The 14,654-nt window shown below is 53.1% G+C and overlaps 1 protein-coding gene across 1 annotated transcript in view; it reads left to right on the forward strand.

The window, feature by feature from the left end:
- LOC138251856 (long-chain-fatty-acid--CoA ligase ACSBG2-like) overlaps positions 1 to 14,654 on the forward strand; it is a 374,130-nt gene that overhangs the window by 185,458 nt on the left and 174,018 nt on the right. The gene's annotated exons all lie outside the window — the stretch shown is intronic.

Below are 14,654 nucleotides of genomic sequence, written 5' to 3' on the forward strand. Positions count from 1 at the left end.
CAGAGGATGGCCCCTTAGAGGATTTTTTGCCATCAGTGGATGATGTCACCACTGCAGTTGTGCCCCCTGCCAAATCAGGGAGCAGTGTCTCTGATCAAGGCATGACCGCAGAGGAAAGGAGAGAGGAGAGAGAGTTTCAATTGCAGATGGCAAGGTTAAAAATTGAGGCTCAATAGGAGGAAAGGAGAGCAGAGAGAGAAGCCAAGTAAACTGAGGCTAAAAGTTTTATGTACCAGCAGTGGGGAGGGACACACTTCTTACACTTGCTCCACAGGATAGGAATGTCTACACTCACATGAAAGACGCTTTATTGGCTAAGTTTGGGCTGATCCCTGAAAAATACTGTCAGAGGTTTAAGGACAGCACCAAACTTTCCACACAAACTTGGGTAGATTGTTATGATTTCTCCAACAAAGGCACTGGATGGATGGGTGTGGGCAGCAAAGTAGATGATTACAAAGAGTTATATGACTTGATTCTGAGAGAGCATATGCTCAGTAGTTCTTTTACAGAAGTGCCCCAGCACTTAGTAGATAGCAAGCTGACTGATCCCAGGAAGCTTGCAGAGGAGGCAGACCTCTGGGTTAGCACCAGAGTGTCCAAGAAGGCATCTGGGGGGACACCCACAAAGGTAGACAGGGTCCACAAAAGAAGAAAGAGGGGGGAGAAAAACTTAAAGATAAGGAGTTATTTAAAGGCCCCCAAAACAATTCCCAAGGTGGGGGTGGTAACCATCCCTCTTCTAGATTTGGGAAGAAAACAAGGGTTTTTGACAGAAAGTTAGGGAAGTTTATCCCCAAATGCTTAGAGTCCTACCAGCATGGACTCTCTAAGGGCAACTCCCAGTGTTCCAAAAGAGCAAAGTCCACCACTGGACAGACACCTGGGTTGGCTAGTGTAGCGCTCGGGGGGGAGACAGTCCCAGTTAGCTTTGGGGGGCAGACACCGGTATCCCTAGTGTCCCTGGGAGATATAGAGATGGTGCCTAAAGCTCACATGCCTGCAAATACTTCAAAGTATAGGCAGTGGGACACCATTGATGGGCAATGGGTGGAGGTTCTGCGTGGCACAGGTGCCAGTATGACTGCTGTCAAGAGTCAGATGGTGTCAGCAGAGCAGATAGTCCCTAATACATTCCACCAGGTCATAGTTGCTGACAAGCGTGAGAGTCACCTACCGGTGGCTCTGGTTCCCTTTGAATGGGGGGGGTCTCTGGTACTCTGAAAGTAGCTGTGAGTCCTACCATGCCTGTAGATTGTCTGTTAGGCAGTGATCTTGAGCATACTACCTGGAAGAAGGTAGAGCTCAGATCCCACCTGGAGATGTTAGGTTTGCCTGAGTGGGTCTGCATGACCAGAAGGTTCATGGCTGCCCGGGAAGGGAGTCAAGGGCATTTGGAGCCTGGAGCAATGTCCCAGACAGCTGCAAAGAGGAAGGGCAAGAAGCGCGGGAAACCCGCTTCAGAAGTTCCCACAGTGGTGGTTGGGGCCCCTGAGGAGGAGGAGGCCCCTGAGCCAACTGGAGAGGACATAGCTGCCCTGGGCAACCTAGCTGAACTTGCTGCCTGGCAAGTAGAGGGTGGGCCAACCAGGGCCGAGTTATGCAAGGCGCAGAAAGAATGCCCCGCCCTTGAGGATCTGAGGTGACAGGCAGAAGCCCAAGCAGCTGGTGAAGCCTCTGGCACTCACCATATTTACTGGGAGAATGAGCCTAAGGTTCTGGGCCCTGGGGCAGCATGTGTGCTGGTGGTCCCCCGGTGTTACCGGGCCTTCCTACTGGGTCTGGCTCGCAACATTACCCTGGCAGGACATCTGGGCCAAGGCAAGACCTTTGACAGGCTTGTCACCCACTTCCAATGGCCTAGAATGATCATTGGCCTAGAATGAGGGTGTCCTCAGATGATTTCTGCAGGGTCTGCCCCACCTGCCAGGCTAGTGGGAAGACAGCGAAAAAGCTTAAAGCTCCCCTTATCCCACCCCCCATCGTTGGCACCCCCTTTGAAAGGGTGGGCATCGACATTGTTGGTCCCTTAGACCCCAAAACTGCCTTGGGCAACAGGTTTATCCTGGTTTTGGTGGACCATGTCACCCGCTGCCCAGGGGCAATCCCTCTGAGAACAGTGGCTGCACCGGTGGTGACCAGAGCCCTGCTGGGAATATTTACACATGTGGGATTCCCTAAGGAAGTTGTGTCTGACAGAGGCACAAACTTCATGTCTGCGTACATGAAATCCATGTGGGATGAGTGTGGGGAGACCTACCGGTTTACCACCTCTTATCATCGTCAATCCAATGGGCATGTTGAGAGATTCAAAAAGACCCTTGAAGGCATGATCAGTGGCCTGACTGAAGCCATGATGCTTAAGTCGGACGTCCTCTTACCATGCCTGCTGTTGGCTTATAGGGAGATGCCCCAGAAAGGGGTGGGGTTCAGCCCCTTTGAACTTATCTATGGTCACCCTGTCAGGGGACCATTAAGCATAGTTAAAGAGGGCTGGGAGAACGCTCCCAAGACACCTTCCCAGGATGGATGCTGGCCCTCTGCAACCAAACCCAATGCTTCTGGAAGCAGGCCAAGAGTAACCTTGAGGCCAGTCAAGAGGTGATGAAGGTGTGGTACGACTAGATGGCCACTCTGGTTGAGTTCTCACCTGGAGACAAGGTTTTGGTGATGGAGCCAGTAGAGCCTAGGTCTCTCCAGGACCACTGGTCTGGTCGATTTGAGATTAAGGAGCGGAAGGGGGAGGCAACTTACCTAGTGGACCTCAAGATCCCTAGGCATCCCCTAAGGGTTCTCCATCACAGCAGACTCAAACCTCACTTTGATAGGTCTGAGATCAGTATGCTCCTAGTCACAGATGAGGGCATGGAAGAGGAGAGTGAACCTCTCCCCGACCTCCTCTCTGCCAAAGAAGGTGATGGGTCAGTGGAGGGTGTCATTCTGTCTGACTCCCTGACTCTAGACCAGAGAGGACACTGCTATGAGTTGCTACAGCAGTCCTCTTCTCTGTTTTCCCTTACTCCGGGACTTACCCATCTATGGGGGTCATTACAACCCTGGCGGACGGTGTTAAAGCTGCGGTAATACCGCAAACAGGCCGGCAGACAAAAAAAGGAAATCATGACCCTGGCGGAAACCGCCAACAAAGACAGCCACTTTAACACACCGCCCGCCACAGCGGTACAGACAAGCAGCGCGGCGGTCACCGCCAACAGACAGGCGGAAGACAATGTACCGCCCACACCATTACAAGCCGCCAATCCGCCACCTTTTCCGGGGCGGATTCACTGTGGATAAAAAAACGGCAGAAACAGCTTTTGCTATGGGAAAACGCTCACCTGAACACATCCCACGAGGAACGACGACTCCATGGACCCGGAACTCCAAATACTACCTGCCCTTGTCTTTCTGCTCGTTTACGACCAACAGCGATGTAGGTGCAGAAGATATCGGTGAGTACTGCATCTACGACACGGGGAGGGGGGAGGCAAAAGTCAGGGGGACACCCACCAAACACCCCCACCCTCGCATTAGACAACATACACACCAATGCAGTCAAAAATATCACATTAACAACCCACAATCCCCCCAGGAGAATGCAAAGACAAAGCGAATTTCGGTCAAACATTGTAATGTGCCAATATACATGTCATACAAAAATATACTGATATATATATCTCTAAATCATTCTTATTTACACATACAATCCGAGAAGTAGTGCAGATATGTACATGCATGGGCGAGGCCCACAATAGATACCTGGCCAAAATCGGAGAGAACACTGCCGGGGCATCAGATAGAAACACTACAGGCACCTCAGGGGGAAGGGAAGGGGGGGCACCTCAGCCAAATGACTGCAAAGCCAGATCCACGACAGGGCTCCATGCCCATTGATGTATCCTGGGGAGTGCAAAGCCACAGTCTCTCAAGTCTCTACAGTGGGTGGGTTGCCCACTGTGCCATCCTGGGGAGTGCAAAGCCACAGTCTCTCAAGTCTCTACAGTGGGTGGATTGCCCACTGCCATATCCTTGGGAGTGCAAAGCTACAGTCTCTCAAGTCTCTACAGTGGGTGGGTTGCCCATTGTGCCATCCTGGGGAGTGCAAAGCCACAGTCTCTCAAGTCTCTACAGTGGGTGGGTTGCCCACTGTGCCATCCTGGGGAGTGCAAAGCCACAGTCTCTCAAGTCTCTACAGTGGGTGGCTTGCCCACTGTGCCATCCTGGGGAGTGCAAAGCCACAGTCTCTCAAGTAGATGCAGGTCTCCACTGGTTCTGGAGGGGGACTGGTGCCCAGACTGGATGAGTCTCCCCGTGAAAGTTCCTGTCCTGTCACTGTCCCAGCTGCACATGTGATAAAGATGCCTGATGTGGCGGTACATTCATTCCTACACAGTGCATGCCCTGTTCAGCGGTGCTTTGCCATGGCGGTCTTTGCCCTGTTCAGCGGTGCTTTGCCATGGCGGTCTTTGCCCTGTTCAGCGGTGCTTTGACATGGCGGTTCAGGACTGTTCAGCGGTGCTTTGCCATGGCGGTTCAGGACTGTTCAGCGGTGCTTTGACGTGGCGGTCTTTGCCCTGTTCAGCGGTGCTTTGCCATGGCGGTTCAGGACTGTTCAGCGGTGCTTTGACATGGCGGTCTTTGCCCTGTTCAGCAGTGCTTTGCCATGGCGGTTCAGGACTGTTCAGCAGTGCTTTGACATGGTGGTTTAGGACTGTTCAGCGGTGCTTTGACATGGCGGTCTTTGCCCTGTTCAGCGGTGCTTTGCCAAGGCGGTTCAGGACTGTTCAGCGGTGCTTTGCCATGGCAGTTCAGGACTGTTCAGCGGTGCTTTGCCATGGCGGTTCAGGACTGTTCAGCGGTGCTTTGCCATGGCGGTTCAGGACTGTTCAGCGTTGCTTTGCCATGGCGGTTCAGGACTGTTCAGCGGTGCTTTGACATGGCGGTTCTGATACTGGATATTGGTGTGTGGCATGACGATCTCCATACTGGACATTGGTGTGTGGCATGACGAAACATCATTGGCCAGCGGGGCTGTGGCATCCTGTCCCCTCCTGGGCTGTGACTCCGGCGGTGGTCTCCTGACCAGTAACGACACTTGGGCCCTCCTGGGCTGTGACTCCGGCGGTGGTCTCCTGACCAGTGACGATACTTGGGCCCTCCTGGGCTGTGACTCTGGCGGTGGTCTCTGGACCAGTGACAATACTTGTGCCCTCCTGGCCTGTGACTCTGGCAGTGGGACCGCCGGAAATGATGGCGCACTTCTCCGCTGTGACACTCACAACAGGCTGGGGAGACTTCCTCTGGACCTTCCCCACCTTCTTTGGAGTTACAGCTGACTCACCAATCGCCTTGGATCCCATTTCACTTGTTGTCCCACCAGGAGTCTTGACACGGTCCCGTCGTCCACTCCCCAATTTCAGAGCCTTTACAGGGGGTGGGCTGCCAGTGCCTTGGCTCCGGGTCCTACTGCCTGCCCTGGTGGACGGTGCACTCCAAAAACCTGGAACACGCACCACTGGTACTGGAGGCTTTTTGGCTGAGGCGCTACGACGGGACTGATGAATTGGAGGGGGGGGTGGGGGCAAAAAGGTCAATTTGACATAGGGACAGTTTCTGACGGACACTGGGATGGGTAGCTGGAGGGGGTCTGGGAGTGGAGGAAGAGGAGGTGGTTGTAGGAGGTGTCACTTTAGGTGTTTTGGGTGCAGGTGCAGGTACTGGAGGCTGTCGTGAGGTGGATGGATGTTGGGTGAGTGATTGCCGGCGTTTGTATACTTTGGGAGGGGGCGTCACAGACACACTGAGAGAGGACACAGGGGAAGTGTAAATGGCAGTGGAGGTGGTGAGTGCAGGTGAGCGGCTTGGGGTGCTGGGTGTCCTGGTGCGAGTCCTAGTGCCTGTAGATGTGGCGCATGCAGGTGTGTGTGTAGACGAGACTGGGAGGGAGGAGGGAGAAGAGGAGGAGGGGGACACAGTGGAGACAGTGGATGTTGCTGTGTCTGTATGTGGGTGAGGCTTGCGCGAGTGCCTGTGGTGTGTATGGTGCCTATGTTTGCTTGAGCTACTTGTGTGTGTTGACTTGTGTGCATGCTGGTCTGTAGGTGTGCTTGGGATGGGCTGGGGTACAGGGGATTGGGTCTGGGTGGAGGAAGTTGGAGGGTGGAGGCTGGACACAGGGACAATGGCTGCCATCAGTGCTGAGGCCAGAGATTGCAGGGTTCGCTGAAGGGCAGCCTGAGCAGAATGAATGCCCTCCAGGAATGCATTACCGTGTTGCAACTCTCGTTCTACACCCTGGATGGCATTCACAATGGTAGACTGCCCAACAGTGAGTGACCTGAGGAGGTCAATGGCCTCCTCACTGAGGGCAGCAGGGGTGACTGGGGCAGGGCCTGAGGTGCCTGGGGCGAAGGTGATGCCCACCCTCCTAGCTGAGCGGGCACGGGGCGAATGCTGAGGGGCTGCTTGGAGGGTGGTGCTGGTAGGGGAGGTGGCGGCTGTACCTGTAGTAGTGGGGTGCACAGATGGTGCCGCCACCACAGGGGAGCTCCCATCGGCGGACGAGTCCGTGTCGCTGGTTGGTGATCCGGTGGCCGATGTGAAGCTCCCCTCGCCCTCCGTCCCACTGGTGCATTCAGAGTCTGTGGCGTGGCCCTCCATGGCCATGTGGGATGCAGCTCCCTCGTGCTCCGGTGCCACTGTACCTCCGCCTGATGATGCTGATGTACAAAAGGACAGGGAGAGCAGGAAAAGGGGGGGTGAGACAGAAGAAAGAGAGTTTTAGTGCATGGCATACCGCTACCGTTGGCGGACAAGACAGACGCAGCAGCCCCATGCATAAAGCCGTGCTCCTGGCCTCTGCACATGCAATTTCTGGTATATGGCCTACATGGCAATGGTGGAAATCTGCGCACATGGATGCCACAGGGCCAACTATACCTCAACTTGCCACTCTTCTGAGGTGGGGTAGAGTGCCACATGGCCTACATAACGGAGGGGCCTTGCCTACCTAACTCGCCCTGGCCTAGGGACACCCACAGCCCACCTCCCCCACCCAGACCCCTCCACTGCACGCAAAGTCCGCAAAATGAGGTTGTACTCACCCCCTTGTGTCTGCTGTGATGTCCTAAAGCGCCCATCCAACTCCAGGTAGGCCACCGCCAGGATCCGGAACATCAGGGGGGTCATGGTGCGACGGGGACCCCTCCCACGTTGGGAGGCCATCCCCAGCTGAGCCTCCGCCATCTTCTTGCTGCAGCGGCGAATGTCCTCCCAACTCTTCCGGCAGTGGGTGCCCCGTCTCTGGTGGGCCCCCAGGGTCCGGACCTCCTTGGAGATGGCACGCCAAATGTCCCTCTTCTGGTGGGCGCTGACCTACATGACATGCACAAGGGAAGAGGAACAGTCATTACCAACTGCACCGTCAATGTGAGTGGCCCCCTCCCTACTCTGGCCATGTGGCCCATTCATTCCCATGCATTACTGTTCAATGTACTCTGCCCCCTTCACTCTTCCACCCAGCCCTCTCCACCCAGGCCTAGCCCATACAACGTGCTCCCTGTGTACTAACCTGTTGGTCTGGAGGACCGTAGAGTAGCGTGTACTGGGGGAGGACCCCATCCACAAGTTTCTCCAACTCCTGTGCAGTGAAGGCAGGGGCCCTTTCCCCAGACGCAGCAGCCATTGTCGCTTCCAGACCGAGGTCACAGCAGCACTAGCAGTGTAGATCCTCTCCTGTCGAAGGTCAGGTATCTAGTGATTGAACAGATAGAAAATGGCGGTGACGTCCACGGCGGTGACGTCCGCGGCGGTGCGCATCATCACCGCCGGCGCACCTGTTCATTGGCTCCTGGGACCCATAGGGTCCAATGTTAACCAATGCAGCATTGCGCTGCGGTCTACGACCGCCTACCGCGACGGTGTGCAACGCCAGCGCTGTTACCCCACAATCCCATTGTCCCAGTTTAGAGGTCAGGAAGCCGCCATTTCAGGGGCCCACATGGATTCATTTTCAACTGCGTCACACATACCGAGGCCTACACTCAACACACATACAGGAAGGGTTTTGTGTCTGGTGTAGACTTGTGTGTAACTGTGGGTACATACCTGGAGGAATAGTGACTGTTTCTTCACTGTTGTCCTTCTTAGGTACCGTCAGCTGGGACATATGAGAAGATGGCGGAATCCTCCGGTGTACCGAACGCTGGTGGACCTGTTGACAATGGAAGAGAGAAATTTACTTGTCACCTACAGGTTTGACCGTGCCACAATCCAGCAACTATGTACCCAGTTGGAGCCAGACCTGATGTCACCAATCCGCCATCCGACTGGAATCCCCCCTGACGTGCAGGTGCTGTCAGTGCTCCATTTCCTTGCAAGTGGGTCTTTTCAGACAACAGTGGCCATGGCATCAGGGATGTCCCAGCCTATGTTTTCCAACGTGTTGTCCAGAGTGTTGTCTGCCCTGCTGAAACACGTAAGGAGATACATCATTTTCCCTGAGGTGGAGGATTTGCCTACAGTGAAAGGTGACTTCTATGCCCTTGGACATATCCGCAACGTCATAGGTGCCATTGATGGGACCCATGTAGCTCTGGTCCCCCCGCAGGAGTGAACAGGTGTACAGGAACAGGAAGAGTTATCATTCGATGAATGTCCAGATGGTCTGTTTGGCAGACCAGTACATCTCTCAGGTAAATGCAATGTTCCCTGGCTCTGTGCATGACGCCTACATCCTGCGCAATAGCAGCATCCCTGATATGATGGGTGAACTCCAGAGGCACCGTGTATGGCTATTGGGGGACTCTGGTTACCCCAACCTTTCCTGGCTACTGACCCCAGTGAGGAATCCCAGGACCATGGCAGAGGAACGCTACAATGAGGCCCATGGGCGGACTAGGAGGGTTATCGAACGCACCTTCGGCCTCCTGAAGGCCAGGTTCAGGTGCCTCCATAGGTGGGTCCCTATTCTACTCACCGAAGAAGGTGTGCGACATCATCATCGCCTGCTCCATAATTTGGCATTGCGACGCCAGGTGCCTTTTCTACAGGAGGATGATCCAGATGACGGTGTTGTAGCAGCTGTGGAGCCTGTCGAGTCTGTGGACAGTGATGAGGATGAAGCTGAGGAAGAAGTCAACGACAACAGGGAGTCAGTCATACAGCAATATTTCCAGTGAAACACAGGTGAGTACATTTTCAGGTTTAACATTACATTAACTTTCACACGTCTACCTCTATCCTGTACCGGAAATTCACTCACTATTTGTTAACTGAGTTGTCCCCTTCCATTTCAGTTTCACAAATGTGGTAACCTACGTGTCAAGTGCTTGCATCCTTGAAGGGCTTGTGATGTGTGACATTGGTATGTTTGCCTTCCAATGGGTAACCCATTATGACACTGTAATTGATAATACAAAATTACAAACATAGACTGACTTCATTTTGTTTAGTGTTTCAGGGGTGTTTATTTAAGTGCACAAAAATGAGGGGGGTTGTAAAATGGGGATGGGTGATGGTGGAGGAATGTCCATGGCAGAGTCCAGTCTATTAGTCTCACAGGTACATTGCACATATGGCCATTGGATGTGGAGCTGGGGCAGTTCCGATTTGGACAGGGTAACAAAGTGGGACAGTGGGGGGACAATCAGGGTGGTCTTATTTCCTGGCGGGGGTCTTGCCATCTTGCTCTGTCCTGTTCCTGGATATCAGGGCCCACTTTTGTGGTGGTTGTCCGTTTGCAGGGGGTGGGGTGCTGGTGTGGTGGTCCTGTGGCGGGGCGTTCTGTCCACTAGCGCCGGCGGAGGTGGGGGGCAGTTTGTCGTCCTGCCTAGTGTCAGGGGCCCCTTGGAGTGCCACGGTGTCCCTCAAGGTCTTTTGAATGTCCGTCAGCACCCCTACGATGGTGCCCAGGGCAGAGCCGATGGTCCTGAGCTCCTCCCTGAACCCAAATACTGCTACTCCTGCAGACGCAGGGTCTCCTGCAACTTGTCCAGGACCGTCGCCATCGTCTCCTGGGAGTGGTGGTATGCTCCCATGATGGAGGAGAGGGCCTCGTGGAGAGTTGGTTCCCTTGGCCTGTCCTCCCTCTGTCGCACAGCAGCCCTCCCAGTTCCCCTATGTTCCTGGGCCTCCATCCCCTGGACCGTGTGCCCACTACCACTGCCCCCAGGTCCCTGTTGTTGTTGGGGTGTTGGGTTACCCTGGGTGCCCTGTAGTGGTGGACACACCGCTGATTGACCTGTCCTGGGTAGGGAGGTTTGGGCCCGCTGGGTGGGTGCTGTGCTGGTGTTACCAGAGGGTGGAAGTTCGGTGTTGGGCTGTGGCTGGGCAAGGGGAACCGACTGTCCTGAGGCCCACGATGGTCCGGGCTGGTCATCAAGATCCAGTAGGGCAGAGCTGCTCTCGTCACTGTGGGCTTCTTCTGGGGGTGGAGTGGTGTTGTCTGGACCCTCTGGTGTGGTGACGTTCCTTCGGGTTCCTGCGGGGGTATAAATACATGATTATTGCATGTGTGTGTGTGTCATGGTGTGCAATGAGTGGGTGTGCGTGAACCCCAGTGCAGGCATTCCTGTGTGGGAGCTTGTGTGCTGATGGTTGGGGGGTGTTCTGGGTATGTGCAGTGGGCATGCTTTAGTGAGGGGTGACCATGCATAGTTGTGTCATGCAGGGCTTGGTGTTGGGATAGGTGGTTTGTGTTCTTAGTACATTAGTGAGGATTTGGATTGATAGGGGAGGGGGTGAGGGTGGGGGGTGTGATAGCATGCAGGTAGGGTGGGGGATATGATAGTGAAGATTTGACTTACCAGTGTCCGTTCCTCCAACGACTCCTCCGAGGCCCTCAGGATGCAAGATGGACAAGACTTGCTCCTCCCATGTTGTTAGTTGTGGGGGAGGAGGTGGGGGTCCGCCGCCAGTCTGCTGTACTGCGATGTGGACACCGTGGAACGCACCTTTCCCCGTAGGTCGTTCCACCTCTTACTGATGTCCTCCCTATTTCTTGGGTGCTGTCCCACTGCGTTGACCCTGTCCACTATTCTTTGCCATAGCTCCATCTTCCTGGCTATTGATGTGTGCTGTACCTGTGAGCCAAATAGCTGTGGCTCTACCCATAGGATTTCCTCCACCATGACCCTGAGCTCCTCCTCGGAGAAGCGGGGGTGTCTTTGGCGTGACATGGGGTGGTGTGTGTGATGTGTGGGGTGGTGTATGTGTTGATGAGTGTGGTGAGTGTAGTGGTATGTGGTGTTTTGTGCGTGGATGTTGTGTGGGTGATGGTGTTGTGTGCCTCTGTGTGATGGGGTTCTCGATTCTGTGCTCTCTCTCTCGCCTTCTCTCTGAATTTTTGGTTGTAGGGGTTTGTGGGTGATGTGGGTGTGTGTTTTATATAGTATTGGGTGTGTGGGAGTGGTGTGTGTATGTGTATGAGGTGTGTGTATTTGTAATTGTCCAATGTGGCGGTGTTTTGTATATGTGTGTGTATTTTGAGTGCTGCGGTGTGTACCGCCAATGGAATACCGCGTGGATTCGTGGGTCGTAATAGCATGGGCGTGTTTCTGTTGCCGTGGAGGTGGAGGATGTGTTTCCGCATGTTTATCGCTGACCTTTGGTGTGGCGGTATTGTGTGGGTGTCTGAATTTCAGCGGATTCCGTGATGTGTGTCATAATAGCTGTGGCGGTCTACCGCGGCGGTGTTTTGGCGGTCTTCTGCACGGCGGTAAGCGCCTTATACCGCCAATGTTATAATGACCACCTATGTGTCCATGACATTGACATGGGAGACAGTCCCACTGTAAAGAACAAAATTTACAGGTTGTCGGATAAGATGAAGGCCAGCATCAAGGAGGAGGTCTCCAAGATGTTGACCTTAGGGGTTATTGGGAAATCCAGTAGTCTCTGGGCCAGCCCTGTGGTGCTGGTTCCTAAGGCTGCTGACCCCGGTGCAAAGCCAGAACTCCGGTTCTGTGTGGACTACCTGGGTCTCAACTCAGTCACACGGACTGACGCTTACTCCATCCCCCGAGCTGATGAGCTCGTTGACAGACTAGGTGCTGACAAGTTCCTAAGTACGTTTGATCTTACATCAGGGTACTGCCAGATTGCCCTGACTGAGGGGGCTAAAGAGAGATCTGCATTTTCCACACCTGATGGCCATTACCAGTTCCAGATGATGCCCTTTAGGTTCAAAAATGCCCCGCTACCTTCCAACGGTTGGTTAACGGGGTCCTACCTGGCAAGGATGCCTTCTGTGCAGCCTACCTGGATGACATAGCTGTCTACAGTTCCAGCTGGGAGGAACACCTGCTCCACCTCAATGTGGTGCTTCAGGCTCTGCAACAAGCAGGCCTGACCATCAAGGCTAGTAAGTGCCAGATTGGGTAGGGGTCCATGGTATACTTGGAACACCTAGTAGGTGGTGGCAAGGTGCAACCTCTCCAGGCCAAGATTGAAACTATCAAGGCCTGGCAACCACCTAGAACACAGACTGAAGTGAGAGCTTTTTTAGTCCTCACTGGATACTACCGTAGGTTTGTCATGGGCTATGGTACCATTGTGTCACCCTTGACAGAGCTTACCTCCAAAAAGCAACCTAGGTTGGTGAATTGGACAGTGGCTTGTCAGAAAGCCTTTGATTCTCTGAAGGAAGCCATGTGCATGGCCCCCGTGCTCAAGGCCCATGGCTACTCCCAGGAATTTATTGTGCAGACCCGCAGGTGGAGCGCGGTCTTATTATCTGATAAGTGTTCTCATGAGTGGATATCCCCCTGCTTATAGTAATCTATGATAGTCAGCGAATTAGGTGATTAATTGTATTTTAATATGCTGTTTCTGTGTGCTTGGTATGCAATTGATTTGTATGCTGCACTTTCCTATCTTTATCACAGCTTACCTTTGTATGTTAATGTCTGCTGCTATTGATATGTAATTAAGAATGGTTCTAGCTGACCTTTGTGCTGTATTGATTTGTTTTTTACAATAAGATAGTCTTGTACTTTAATATTTGCTGCTGTGCAACTAAGAGGTGGTGGAATTGCTATGACATTGCACTGATCTGCATTAGTCACTTTTCTAGGTTGGGACATCGATTGGCACTTTGCATGTTCCTGTCTTTATGACAGCAAATCCTTGCACGTTAATGTCTGCTGCTATTCATATTTAATATGGGTTGGGTCGAGCTGACCTCGGTAATGTATTGATTTGTTTTTTACAATTCTATTTTCTTGCACTTTAATACCTGCTGCTATATACATGCAATTAAAAATCGGATCAATTGAAGGTAGATCGTACTTTTTTTGCATAAGACACCTTTCTAGGTCTTTATTGTACACTTCTGCACTTTAGTGTATTAATATCTGCTGGTCTGTATTACTGTATGCTTAATATTGCTGTTGTAATGGCCTGCTGGTCACTGCTGGTGTCTACACCCTGTGCTAGAGGATCGTGTCTAACAAGGAGGCCTAAGGCTCTCCTACCTCATAGAAGGATATTCTCCAATCTAGAGCATCAACAACAGAGGAACAAAGAGTTGTGAGGTTTCTGCATCTGACTGTCGTCAGTCACTGAAGGAGAAATCATGGCGAGACAAAATGGCAGGCCTCACCTAAAGGGTTCCTCACTTTGGGCAAAAGTCCTACCTCACACCATTAATATGCAGCAAATGGCATTGCCCAGGAGGACTAAATTGGTGATCCTTGGTAAGCCAAATAAGTTACTGAATATTTAAAGTACTCCAGACTCTATTCTCCTGACTTCATTGTCAAGGGTTCCTCCCGCCAGCTTCGGCTATGTGAGCAGTACCTCTATCTTGTGTGAAGCCAGGCCAGGGGTGTCCAAAGTAGATTCCATTGGCCCCTATTAATCTGGCTCATTTACACAAGACGCATGTACCATGCAGGCTGCATATGTTAACATGCATAACATGCACTCTGGATGTTAGTGCAAGGGACTGGATAGCTCCATAGAAGTCATGGATTGGCCAGTAGGCCCATGCTCCAGTAACAGATAGAGTTGACTGGTCGAATTATGGATTCTCAAAACACTTTACACTCCCACCAACACACTTAGGCCCTCATTACAATGCAGCCGCATTCCCGCCGTGGCCATTATGAGATCCCCGCTGGGCCGGCAGGGATCTCGGTCGCAACACAGGAGCCAGCTCCAAATGGAGCCGGCGGTGTTGCGGCTGTGCGACGGGTGCAGTTGGACCCGTCGTGCTTTTCACTGTCTGCATAGCAGACAGTGAAAAGCTTCATGGGGCCGTGGCAGGGGGCCCCACGACTCCCCTTTCCGCCAGCCTTTTCATGGCGGTACTTACTGCCATGAAAAGGCTGGTGGGAGGGGGACTCGTAATCCCCTGGGAAGCGCTGCAAGCAGCGCTGCCCTGGAGGATTACTTCCGCCGGGACAAAAGTGGCGGAAAACCACTGGTCCCGGCGCTGCGACCGCGATAATCCCCCATGGAAGCACCGCCAGCCTGTTGGCGGTGTTAAATGCCAAATTCATAACAGGTAAAGCTGTCTACAATCAGTCAATGGGGGCAGTCAAGGTCAGGCCTAGGCCTCAGTGCACACCCTAGATTATAAAGACATCAAGACCAAAAACCAAATCAGGATAATGGATACAAGAAGTCAATCACCTAGAGCAGGGAACACGCAT

The sequence above is a fragment of the Pleurodeles waltl genome, chromosome 1_2 (assembly GCF_031143425.1).
Source record: "Pleurodeles waltl isolate 20211129_DDA chromosome 1_2, aPleWal1.hap1.20221129, whole genome shotgun sequence".
Lineage (NCBI taxonomy): Eukaryota > Metazoa > Chordata > Amphibia > Caudata > Salamandridae > Pleurodeles > Pleurodeles waltl.